The 13,773-nt window shown below is 45.6% G+C and overlaps 1 protein-coding gene across 1 annotated transcript in view; it reads right to left on the reverse strand.

The window, feature by feature from the left end:
- LOC125638291 (uncharacterized) overlaps nucleotides 1-13,398 on the reverse strand; it is a 33,229-nt gene extending 19,831 nt beyond the window's left edge. Inside the window, 3 exon segments of the mRNA XM_075130088.1 lie at nucleotides 3,571-11,453; nucleotides 11,850-11,956; nucleotides 13,331-13,398. The gene's annotated coding sequence lies outside the window, so the exon portion shown is untranslated.
- Between the last annotated feature and the right edge of the window lie 375 nt (nucleotides 13,399-13,773).

Consider the following 13,773-nt stretch of genomic DNA (forward strand, 5'->3'; position numbering starts at 1 on the left):
TGTCCACTGAAAACAGGAGAAGAAGCAATTGGCTTACTCTACAAGGGAGATTTAGATTTGATATTAGAAAAAACTTTCCAGCTACAAGGATAGTTAAGGCCCAAAACAGGTTACTACTGAAGTTGTGGAATCCCCATCATTGGAGGTTTTAAAGAACAGATTGCACAAACACCAGTCAGGGATGGTCTAAGTTTACTTGGTCCTGCCTCAGCATGAGGGATGGATTAGATCAGTGGCTTTCCACCTACGGTCTGTGGACTCCTGGTGATCCTCAGACTATGTGTAAGGGGTCTGCGAAAGACTTAGACTGAAAACAGAAATCAACTATATATAGAGACAATAGATTTCCAAAAGGGTCTGCACCTCCATTAGAAATTTCCAAAGGCGACTTTAAATGAAAAAAGGTTGAGAAAAATGGGATTAGATAACCTCTTGAGGTCCTTTCCAGCCCTACATTTCTATGATTCTATGATCTGAGAACTAAGGGGTCACCTTCAAGCTAGGCTTAGAAGCCTTTTGCCTCATTGGCTCAAAGGTACACTCCATTGCTTCTGTTGGCCAAGCTCACTGCACACACATCCCTCCACTCCTTTTCCCAAGCTTCCTTTGTGCCCCCCTCCCATCCCACTCTATTTCAGGGACTCCCTATAAACCTTCCCCAATCCTTCGCTCATATCAGGGGCCCAGCGTGCCACCTCATTTCCACCTCTGCCACATGCCTGGGGGTCGGTGTGCCTCCATTCCCCATACCAGGGTCCCACATTGTCCCCCGCATGTCCAGGGCTCTTTGTCCCCTCCATGCCTTCCAATTCTGCCCCACCATTCTTTCTTTTCCTTTGTCTGGGTGATAAGTCATTCAGCGTGTCAATATTTAAACTCCATTGGGACATACTAATGGGAGTGTTGTTATGCCCAAAGTGGTTAATGGCAACCATTAACTGGTTCTTTGATCTATAGATAATTTCAGAGTTTTTAAAAGTTAATGGGCCTGCTAAGCATATGCCAGGGGCTCCATGTGTACCCATATTCCTCCTTCTATTTTTCTGATTTTCACCAAAATGTATCAAGGCAGAGAACATTCCCTGATATTGTCGAATTAATCAGATGTGGTGTTCAAAAGCTATCACATTACAGACAGAGAAAAGCCATCAAGTTGAGTGTAGAGTTTCATAAGCTGGGCCAAATATTTCATGTGTAGTGCTGATGGCTTAGTCTACACTGCAAAGTTTTGCCAGCATAGCTATACTGGCTAGGAGTGAGTGGAAAAAATCACACACACCCAGCCAACATGGGTGAAATGGCACCCCAACACCGACAGAACAGTGGTTCTGATAGTGTAGCTAGTGTTATTTGAGGAGGTGCGGTAGACATGGTTGCGGAAAAACTCCTTCTGTTGGTGTACGCTGTGTCTCCACTCATAGGCTCACTGGCCAAGGCTCTCTGGTGGAGACAATCTCAATATTTCAGTTATAAGAGTAGTTGCCCTATTCGCCTGGTCAGCAGCAGAAATAAAAATTAATTTTGTGAAATTAATGTTCTTTATGGCCTAAATGGATCAATTTCATCCTACCTTTTCTCATTTTATTTCTATATATTGTTTTACAGGCTTTTAAAAAAAAAAAAAAGCTTAAATTGAATTGAGAAGGATTGATTCTTTGCTTTTCGTTTTTTGTGTTGTGATGGTTTTAAAGTTTTATAATTATTTCATTGAACATCCAGGTTAATTGCCATTTGGTTTGAGATAGTTTATTTCATGAGGGAAATTAGTCTGAGCTATAGTGGCAAAAGCACTTTAGGAGGCTTTGCCAGTTTCTGCAAACGTTTTCTAGTGTAGACATGATCGTAAGCCTAGTCTACACACAGATACCGTACTTTTATACCTATTTCAGTTGGTGGTGTTATTTCTTACCAATGTAGTTATCTCCTAATATGGAGACAGTTATACCAGTATATAGCTTCCTTACACTAGTATAACTATACTGGTACATCTTTCCTACATAAGAACAAGAACTTTTGTAACAAAATAATGACTGGGGGTGGGGGGGAGGGTGTGGGGCTGTACCACTTTATATTGGTATTGGTATTGTTAAAGCACTACACCTTGTGTGTGTGGACAAGGCCTTTTGTAAAAACAACGAGGAGTCCGGTGGCACCTTAAAGACTAACACATTTATTTGAACATAAGCTTTCGTGGGTAAAAAACCCACTTTACGAAAGCTTATGCTCAAATAAATCTGTTAGTCTTTAAGGTGCCACCGGACTCCTCATTGTTTTTGTGGATACAGACTAACATGGCTACCCCTCTGATACTTAAGGCCTTTTGCGTTTCACAAGGCTTTTTAAAAAAATGTTTTGCAGAACAGTTGCTGGCTAGGTTGGAGGGGCCCCTCCTGGGCTCTGGCTGCACAGACCTCCCCTCTTTACATTCTAGAAGCTGGCTGAGTGGGAAGGAGCCTGCAGGACTCAGGTGCACAGGTCCTTCCCACCCACCAGAATGCTGCCCTGGAGCTGGCTGGGCTGGGGGAACTATGCTGGACTCAGCTGCACAGACCTCCCCTATGCTGGGTTCAGGCTCTGATCCCTTTGTCACTGGCACAACTTCCTCCTGACAGAGATCTCTTGCCGCTGCAGGGGCATCTCCTTCCTCTTATCCCAGACACCCCTACTCACCGCTCTTGCCAGCACATGAGGGGGAGGAAAACATGATCTCCTCAGGGTTTTACCAGAAGAGATCAAGGATTTAATCCCTCAGTACACAATGAGACTCAGACCTCATTGGGTTTTCCAAATGAGGAAACAGCTGAGAACAGGAAGTTCCTTTTTTATTTAGTTCCCCTTACAGCATAGCCTGGTCCTCTCTAGAACTGTGTAGCTCTATGGTTATTAGAGACAGGGGTGTGTGGTAATATCTTTTATTGAACCACCTCTATGGTTATTTCTTCTCATTCACCAGACATACTGTAATACTCACTCATAGAAATCACAGGATTTACTAGGACACTGCAACTAACACCTCCCACGCACACTATTCTCGGAATTCTTGGACACTCTGGTACTTCCAAGAAGAATTGGGGCAGCATGCGTGTGAGGTCATGCCGCATGGGGGGCCATCATCTTTACGATCACACCACCTGCCCCGCCAACATGACCTCATATGCATGGTGCGTACGAGATCATGCCGCATGGGGGGCCACTATTTTTAAGAGTGCCCTGCCCCACATGTGAGGTAACACAGCGCAGAGGGGTGCCATTTTTAAAATCCAGAGAGAGCAGACCGCCGTCCCCCACCCAATACCAGACAAAATCAGATCTGGTTTTGTTCCCAGGACTGAACAGGGAACAAACCTCTCAAAAAGATAACCATCTGGTTTAATTCAGGATGAGAGGCCTTCCTACCCTTAACCATGCCCTTCCAAGAAAGGACAACACATAATTTGAAAACAAGACAACAACTTAATACTAAGATAAAGATGCATCCGCTTTTGGCAGAGTTGCTATCTGCACTGATTATTACGCATTCCCCCCTTTACTTTAATAAGAGTTTGAAAACAGTAAGAGAAGGTTACTCACCTGCTGCAGTAACTGAGGTTCTTCGAGATGTTTGTCCCTGTGGGTGCTCCACTTAAGGTGACCATAGAGCAGTGCCCTCTGTGGATGGAAGGGGTGATTGAAGATAGTACTGCTAGGCCTAGAAGTGTATCTGAGCCTGAGGTCTGGTCAATTGCGTAATGTTTTATGAATGTATGTTCAGAGGCCAAGGCGGCAGCTTTGCATATGTCTTTGAGTGGTTCATTGTTCAGAAAGGCTATTGAGGTTGCTATAGATCTGGTAGAATGAGTTCTGAACCCTGCTGGGGATTGTTGTAAATTGTTTTGTTGGTAGCAGAGGTGAATGCACCCTGAGATCCATATTGATAGTCTTTGTGTGGAAATAGCCAATCCTTTAGAGCATTCTGTGACAGAAATGAAAAAACCCGGGGATCTTCTGAATGGCTTAGTTCTATCAAGGTAGAACGCTAGTCCATGGTACATCCAGGGTATGTAGTACAGCATCATGTGTACTCCCCGTGAGGTTTGGGAAAGAATACAGAAAGATGGACTGGTTGGTTTATATGGAAGGAGGATGATATTTTGGGTACAAATTCTGGATATGGTCTCAAGGTGACCTTGTCCTTGTAGAATATGGTGGATGGTGGATGTGCCATAAGAGCCGCTGTCTCACCCGAGGGGTGACAGGCCGAAGTGACAGTGACTAAAAATGCTACATTCACGGATAGTTGAGTCAATGAACACATCCTTAAGGGTTTGAATGGAGGCCCAGTAAGGCAGCGTAGTACCCGGTTCAAATCTCAAGTTGACGAGGGTGCGCGTACCTCAGGGTAAATGTTCTGTATGCCCGTTAGAAAACATTTAGTGATTGAATGTGCAGATAACGATGCTCCATCGATCTTGTGGTGGAACACAGTAATTGCTGCAAAATGCACTTTGATTGTGGTAGTAGATAGTCCCGAGTGTTTTAGCTCCAAGAGATAATCCAAGATCAAGGGGACAAGTGCAGAAATTGCAGTAACATGTTTGACCTGACACCATATGGAAAATCTCTTCCATTTCTGAAGGTAAGTCTTATGCGTGGTTGTCCTCCTACTGTTTAGTAATAAATGTTTAACCTGTTCCGAGCAGGCTAGTTCCCCATGAGGGAACCATGTAGGAGCCACACCTTCAACTGAAGTCTCTCCAGGTTTGGGTGGTGAACCTGGCCGGCATCCTGTGAGAGGAGGTCCGTCCAAAGTGGGAAAGTGCATGGTGTACAGACAGCCATCCACAGTAGGTAAGCATAACAAATCTGTTGTGGCCATGTTGGGGCTATCAGTATGACCTTCACTTTGTCGGTATGTATTTTGTGAATAACCTTCGATAGAAGTGGTATTGGTGGGAACATGTAGTGAAGTATTGCATCCCATTTGAGGAGGAAGGCATCCCCTAGCAATCGCAGTCCCCGACCTGCTCTTGATCAAAATTGTGGTCATTTGTGATTTTGTGATGTCGTGAATACGTTGATGGATAGATTGCCCCATTGTTGAAATATGTTTTGTGGGACTACATCGTTCAGTTCCCATTCATGTTCTGGGAGAATTGTCTGCTCAGTGTGTCCACTGTTGTGTTCTGACAGCCTGGAAGATAGGAGGCTGAGATGCTGATGTTGTATCAAATGCACCAGTTCCACAGTTTTATGGCATGTGTGCATAGGGGGTGGGATTGGGCTCCTCCCTGATGATTTATATAGAACATGCAGGCAATGTTGTTGGTCATTACTCGTACCATCTCGTTCCTTATCAAGGGGAAGAAGTGGAGACATTGGTTGAAAACCACACAGAGTTCTAGTAGATTTATGTGTAATTGTGTTTCTAGGGGAGATCACTGCCCTTGAATTTATTAACATTCCAGGTGAGCTCCCCAGTCAATCAAGGAGGTAGCGGTTGTGAACATCATGAAAAGTATGTCCTGAGTGAAGGGAATCCATGAGCATGCATTGTTGGGTTGTGTTCACCAAGGTAGAGTGTCTTTGTCTTTGGTCGGCATTGTCAGGCGTCTGTTTAGGCTGTGTTTGTGTGGTATGTATAAAGTTCTGAGCCAACCCTGAATGTAGCACATGTAGAGATGCGCATGCCATACCACATATGTGGTTGTCGCCATATGACCTTGTTGCCGGCACCCAGTGCCCAGAAGCAAAACAACAGCAGTGGTTCGTTGCCCGGTGTGCGTCACCCAATAAACACAACAGGGTGGAGAAGCAGAAAAGTTTATTTGGAATTCCAAAGAAAGGTACAGGGAGAGAAATCTCAAATCCTGCACACCAGAGCAGGTCATTACACACACTTGTATATTCCTTAATGCTACTGCACTACACATCGGCCAATCAAAGCTTTGCACAAATACTCTGCCTTCCTTATATGGGTTACAACAATGTTTATTTCCTGCAACCTCTAACAAGCATTCCTAGCAACTTAAACAACCAGCACATCCTGTCTGGCCTTGTAGCTGTCTCTCCTGTTATCTTTAACTTGGCGTCAGCAAACCTTACACTATGAGGCATTATCTACAACTGCAACATTGTTTTAAGAGCAAAAGAGCTTACTCAAACCAGCCAGGCCTGAGTTCTATTAAGGGGGGTTGACAAGAAGCCCTTAGGCTTTCAGCAGGGAGACTTCCTCGACCCTTATGGCCTTCCATCCCCTCGACTTAACTAGTGGCCATGCCCTGGGGTCTCCAACAACCTCATAGTTGGAGGCAGGTACGTGCTGATAGGTGGACTATTCATCACTGAAGAGATGAGGCTGGTTATGGTCAAAAATCTCTTTGTTGGTATTGATGCTTTGGCTTCTGTAGAGTCAAGGTGGGCCCAAATGAAGTCCAATTGTTGTACAGGAATTAGGGTTGATTTTTGTTTATCTGTATTCCTAGATTCAGAAAGAGAATGATTGTCCGTTGAGTGATATCAAATGACTCTGCCCAAGTATGGCCTTTTAGTAAACAATCATCCAGGTAGGGGAATATTATTACCCCTTGTTTGTGGAAATGTGCCACCACTACTGCGAGAATGTTGGAGAATACTCACAATGTTGTGGAAAGACCAAAAGGTAGGACCCTGTACTGATAATGATCCGTTCCCAGGGTAAATCTGAGAAACCTCCTGGGAGTGGGATAAATTCTTACGTGGAAGTAGGCATCTTGAAGGTCGAGGACTGAAAACCAGTCCCCCCATTTCAGTGTTGGTATTATCTTTGCCAGTGTGACCATCCTGAATCATTGGACCCTCACAAACTTGTTGAGCTTTCTGAGATCTACAGTGGGTCTCCATACTCCATTTTTCTTCTGGGTTAAAAGGTAGTGGGAGTAGAAATCCTTCCTCCTGTTTTGTGGAGGAACTTGTCCCAGGGCACCTAGATCTCGAAGGTGGTTTACTTCTTGTTGTAGAAGGTGCTTGTGAGAAGGGTCCCTGAAGAGAGACAGGGAGGGGGCTTGGGTGGGAGGGAATGGAAGTAAATGGGATGGAGTAGCCAGAACGCATAATCTCTAAGACCCACTTGTCTAGAGATGGACGCCCACACCAGGTAGAAGGGGCATAAACGGAGGCCAAAGTGGGATGTGGTAGGTGTTGTCAGCACTGTCGGGTAGGGGAGGTTGTTTAGACCCTCCACCAAACCCTCAAAACTGTTGTTTCGCGGATGACAATTGCGATGTTGAGGATTGTGGCTGAGGTGGTGGTCGTCTCTGATGTCTTTGTCTCTGGCATTGTGACTCGTACTGTCATTACTGGGCAAATTGGTTATATCTGTTACGTTGGTATGGTTGAGATCTGTGTTGTCTCCTCTTCGTTGCAGGTGTGTAAATGCCCAGCGTGCTGAGGGTCGCTTGTGAGTCCTTCATGGTGTGGAGGACCTTGTCCATCTTTGCAGCAAAGTGTTTCTCTCTGTCAAAGGGGAGATCCTCCACCGTGGACTGTAACTGCTTTGAGTGGCCCGCGGAGTGGTGCCAGGATGCCCTGTGGATGACAATTGCAGTGGCTGTAGATCTTGCGACTGTGTCCACCACATCTAGGGATGCTTGGAGCACAGTTCTGGCAACTAGTTGACCTTCATTCACCAGGGATCTGAATTGGTCCCTTTTGTCCTCTGGGATGTCATTAATAAATTTAATTGTCTTAATGGAATTGTCATAGTCATACTTTGTCAATAGTGCCACGTAGTTGGCCACTCAAAATTGCAAGGTTGCCGACAAGTAAACTTTGCAGCCAAAAAAAGTCAAGTCTCTTCTGTTCCTTGTCCTGGGGAGTAGACTTACATTGGTTTCCCATGTTGATTTACAGCCTCCACCACAAGACAGTTTGGCAGAGAGTTGGAAAAAAGAAAGTCCATGCCCATAGAGGGTATGTAACATTTTGTATCAGTCCTCTTGCCTGTGGGCAGAATGGTTGCCAGGGTTTTCCACATATTTTTGGCTGGTTCCATTAGCGCATCATTGATAGGCAGTGCTAATTTTGAAGTGAACGAAGTTTGGAGAATCTCCAGGAGTTTGGGTTGGGTTTCAGACCTTCCACTACCCATTTGAATAGTTTCTGAAATTGCTTGAAATCATCAGCAGTCATAGGAGGTGGGGGCATTATGGCCTCATCTGGTGAGGACGAGGAGTTATGAGTAGGTGGTGTGGTGTCCTACTCTATCGTCTCCTCCCTGTCTACCACTGTTTCCTCTGGGGGTTCTGACATAGCTGGCACCGAAGGTGGAGGCAATCTAATCCTCACCCTATAGGGACTGGGTGGTCTGCTATAATGTCTTCTATAGGCGGCCCAAGGGTCCCAGTGAGGCCATTGCATGGGGAAAGTTATGAGTGGGCCCATCCATAGATGCCCATACCACTGTCAATATTGGGACCTTGATCTTAGGGTTCCAGAGGTTGGCATTGTTCGGATAGGTGAAGAGTGGTGTGAGGAGAAGATGCCCTCTTCCTCATCATCCTCTTCCTCACTGGAGGATGGAGAGGCTATGCGTGGTGCCAGAGGATCCTGATGCATCAAAGGTACTTAGCCACAGTGCAGTCAGTACTAAGGAGAGCGACCTGGCTGGGAAACATTTATTTTTGGTCAGCTCTCTCTGAGAAGTTGTCACTTATTTCCTCAATGATTTTTTTGAGGAGTGAGCCTTCCTCTGAGCAGAGGGTGAAGTCTCCAGGGATCTTCGTCCAGAGGGGGTTTGCTGCCTGGGGTCAAAGGCCAGGCAGAGAGATTATTCCATAAGAATGAGCTTGAGGCACAGATCTCTGTCTCGCCTAGCCTACAGGTTACTGCAGTGAGCGCACTTTTGGGGAATGTGCGACTCACCAAGGCAGCGGACACAGTATGAATGGCTACCTGACACGTGGATAGCATCCTGGCATAGGATACAGCGTTTAAATCCTGGTGAACCAGGCATAGTTGAAAAAGGGACAGTTAGCCCCAGGTATAGACCCTAACAGTCTCTCAGAAAGAATTTTTTTTTAACTAGAACAGAAGAAGGAGAAAAGTAACTAAATAACTATGAACTGTTTTTAACTATTTCTAACTACTTTTAAACCTAAAATGAGCTTGAGTCGGGGCACCGCTGGGAACTCCATGCTCCATCTCTGGCCGAGGACGGTTAAGAAGGAATAGTGGGGGTCAGGTCTGCTGCTGAAATTCTCCCATCAATAGCACAGGGACACACCGACAACTAAAGTGGACCACCCACAGGGACATTACTTGAAGATGTTAAGTGATATCATCACTATGCCCACCCCACAACCAATGCAAAGGGGTAATAGTATATTCATTAAAAAAAAAAAATCCTTGACTTTAGCAGTAAAGAACAATAAATTTGTCAGAATGAAGAACATCACTGAAATGTGCCATAACAAAATATATAGCATACATAAAAGGCTATGAAATTAAAATATGCAATTAGATGTACAAACAATTCAGTACAAAAATCAACATCTGTGTATGCAACGAATTAATAGAAGAGGAAAGTGTGAACTTCAGTATTTGCAGGATGATGGATTACAGGATGATGGATTCAGTATTTGCAGGATGATGAAAATCAGTCCACCTTGAAGTCATATGTTCCCACAGAATAGTGGGTAAGATAAAAACAAGCACTTAGCATTAAAAATTAATATGGCAATACAAACAGGAAGCGCTATACTAGAAATACTGTGAGACATGACTGCTAAAGCTACTAACAACTATTAATATTTTCAACTAATATTTTCAACTGTCAATTAATTGCAGTTAACTCACATGATTAACCGAAAAAAAATTAATCTTGACTGATCAGTTTTAATCGCACTGTTGAACAATAGAATACCAATAGCAATTTATTAAATATTTTGGATGTTTTTCTACATTTTCATATATACTGTATTCTGTGTTGTAATTGAAATCAAAGTGTATATTATTTTTATTACAAATATTTGCACTGTTAAAATGATAAAAAGAAATAGTATTTTTCAATTCACCCCATACAAGTACTGTAGTATAATCTCTTTGTTGTGAAAGTGCAATTTACAAATGTAGATGATTTTTTTATTACATAACTGCACTCAAAAACAAAACAATGCAAAACTTTAGAGCCTACAAGTCCACCAGTCCTACTTCTTGTTCAGCAAATCACTAAGACAAACAAGTTTGTTTACATTTACAGGAGATAATGCTGCCCTCTTATTTATAATGTCACCAGAAAGGGAGAACAGGCATTTGCATGGCACTTTTGTAGCCAGCATTGCAAGGTATTTATGTGCCAGATATGCTAAACATTCATATGCCCATTCATGCTTCAGCCACCATTCCAGAGGACATGCCTCCCTGCTGATGATGCTCATTTAAAAAAAAATATGTTAATTAAATTTGTCACTGAACTCCTTAGGGGAGAATTGTATGTCCCCTGCTCTGTTTTACCTGCATTCTGGCATATATTTCATGTTATAGCAGTCTCAGATGATGACCCAGCACATGTTGTTCATTTTAAGAACACTTTCACAGCAGATTTGACAAAAACGCAAAGAAGGTACCAACGTGAGATTTCTAAACATAGCTACAGCACTCAACCCAAGGTTTAAAAATCTGAAATGCCTTCCAAAAATCTGAGAGACGAGGTGTGGAGCATTCTTTCAGAAGTCTTAAAAAAGCAACACTCTGATGTGAAAACTACAGAACCTGAACCACCAAAAAGAAAATTAACCTTCTGCTGGTGGCATCTGACTCAGATCATGAAAATGAACATGTATCAGTCCGCATCGCTTTATATTGTTATCAAGCAGAACCCGTCAACAGCATGAATGGTGGTTGAAGCATGAAGGGACATATGAATATTTAGCGCATCTGGCATGAAAATATCTTGTGACGCTGGCTACAATAGTGCAATGAGAACGCCTATTCTCACTTTCAGGTGACATTGTAAACAAGAATCAGAGTAGCAGCCATGTTAGTCTGTATCCCTATGATGGTGTCCCCTGAATAGATATGTGGACACAGTTGGCAACGGGCTTTGTTGCAAGGATAGGTTCCTGGGTTAGTGGTTTTGTTGTGTGGTTGCTGGTGAGTATTTGCTTCAGGTTGGGGGGCTGTCTGTAAGCAAGGACTGGCCTGACTCCCAAGATCTGTGAGAGTGAGGGATCGTCCTTCAGGATAGGTTGTAGATCCTTGATGATGCGCTGGAGATGTTTTAGTTGGGGGCTGAAGGTGATGGCTAGTGGCGTTCTGTTATTTTCTTTGTTGGGCCTGTCCTGTAGTAGGTAGTGAGTTCAGGGGACACCATCATAGGGCCTAATCACATCAGCCGCACTATCAGAGGCTCGTTCACCTGCACATCGACCAATGTGATATATGCCATCATGTGCCAGCAGTGCCCCTCTGCCATGTACATTGGCCAAACTGGACAGTCTCTACATAAAAAAATAAATGGACACAAATCAGACATCAAGAATTATAACATTCAAAAACCAGTCGGAGAACACGTCAATCTCTTTAGTCACTCAATTACAGACCTAAAAGTGGCAATTCTTCAAGAAAAAAACTTCAAAAACAGACTCCAAAGAGAGACTGCTGAATTGGAATTAATTTGCAAACTGGATACAATTAACTTAAGCTTGAATAAAGACTGGGAATGGATGTGTCATTACACAAAGTAAAATTATTTCCCCATGTTTATTCCCCCCCGCCCCGCCCACTATTCCTCACATGTTCTTGTCAACTGCTGCAAATGGCCCACCTTGATTATCACTACAAAAGGTCCGTCCGTCCGTCCCCCGCGCTCTCCTGCTGGTAATAGCTCACCTTACCTGATCACTCTTGTTACAGTGTGTATGGTAACACCCATTGTTTCATGTTCTCTGTGTATATAAATCTCCCCACTGTATTTTCCACTGCCTGCATCCGATGAAGTGAGCTGTAGATCACGAAAGCTTGTGCTCAAATAAATTTGTTAGTCTCTAAGGTGCCACAAGGCCTCCCTTTCTTTTTATTGTAAGCAAGAAGTGGGCAGCATTATCTCCTGCAAATGTAAACAACCTTGCTTTTCTGAACAATTGGCTAAACAAGAAGTAGGACTAAATGGACTTGCAGGCTCTACAATTTTACATCGTTTTATTTTTGAATGCAGGGTTTTTTTGTACACAACTCTACATTTGTAAGTTCAACTTTCATGATAAAGAGATTGCACTACAGTACTTGTATTAGGTGAATTGAAAAATACTATTTCTTTTGGTTTTTTACACTGCAAATACTTGTAATCAAAAATAAATATAAAGTCAGCACCGTACACTTCGTGTCCTACGTTGTAACTGAAATCAATATATTTGAAAAGGTAGACTGCATCCAAAAATATTTAAATAAATGGTATTCTACTTTTTGTATAACACTGTGATTAATCGCAATTAATTTTTTTAATTGCGATTATTTTTTTTAATCGCTTGACAGCCCTATTTTCACTGTTTCTTTGCACGACGTCCACCTGCACGACGTTCATGAAGGTAAATGACGGGATGCTCAGAGCCGGCAAATATGGATAAATCGGCGAAAGGCGGGAAAGGCCGCGTACGGCGGGGGACTCGGGCAGGGCAAGTCAGAGCAGCAGGGAGGTGGCACTTGGGGCGGGCTCGGAGGCTTTGTGTAGACACAGGAACCGAATCCGGATCGGTTAAACACGGAAACCAGGGCGCAGCAGTAGCGCCTCGGGGGGGGGGGGGTGTTGCAGGGGGGCAGGTCTCCCTTAGCAGCTGGGGACAACCTGCCCCGGCCAAGCGCGGGGGGCGCTTCTCGGGGAGCGGGTGCTGAGCTGCGGCCCCCGGAAAGGGGGGGGGAGCCCCTCTGCCCCCCACGCCCTGGGACTGCGGCCAGGGCAGATGTTCCCCCTCCCCCGGCGACCTGCTAGTCGCCCCGCCCTCGCGCGGGGGTCCCCTCGGCCACTGGCAGGGAGCGCCCCGGCCCCCCCAGCCCAGCCGGGCGCGGGGTCACCCCAGGCCGGGCAGCGGCCGCAGCCGGGGTTACTCGGGGCGCCCGGCTCTTAGGCGGAGCAGGACGGAACCGGCCCGGCAACGCCGGGAGTCTGGCCGCGGCGTGCGACGGGAAACCGGCTGCTGAGGGGAGCGGGGCGCCCGCCTGCCCCTCCCCCCCCGTAACGGCCGCCGCGCCCGCCTGCCCCTCCCCCCCGTAACGGCCACAGCGCCCCCGTAACGGCCGCCGCGCCCGCCTGCCCCTCCCCCCCGTAACGGCCGCCGCGCCCGCCCCCACCGCTCCCCTCAGTAACCGCCACGGCGCCCACCTCTCCATGGCCCGCTGTGGAACGGCTCTGGCATCCGCCTCCCCCTCACTGTATCTACCACAGCGCCCGCCTCCCTCTTCCCCCTCCCCCTTTAATGGCCGCTGCCCGCAATCCCCTACCTCTGTGCGCTTTGATTCATCCTGTCGTCGAGGCCTGGAAGCCCGGAGGGCGGGGTTCCTTGTCTGACCGGAGAGAGACAGGCAAGACCGGCAAGGGCCAAGCACAGGCTCTTCCTTGAGGAGCGCACACAACAGTGGAGAGCGGCCCCTCTCCAAGGAGAGCCAGCTGCTCCTTTAGGTAAAAGTGGTAGGTTTTTAGAGACAGGTCCGTGGCCTCACAGATTATTCACACAGCAGCCCACCCCTCCCCCTATGTTAGTTAAAAGTTCTCTTTCTCTGTTAGGCATGCATTGCTAGCCCCCTGTTGCATGTAGCTCTCAGCAA

The sequence above is a fragment of the Caretta caretta genome, chromosome 6 (genome assembly GCF_965140235.1).
Source record: "Caretta caretta isolate rCarCar2 chromosome 6, rCarCar1.hap1, whole genome shotgun sequence".
NCBI lineage: Eukaryota > Metazoa > Chordata > Testudines > Cheloniidae > Caretta > Caretta caretta.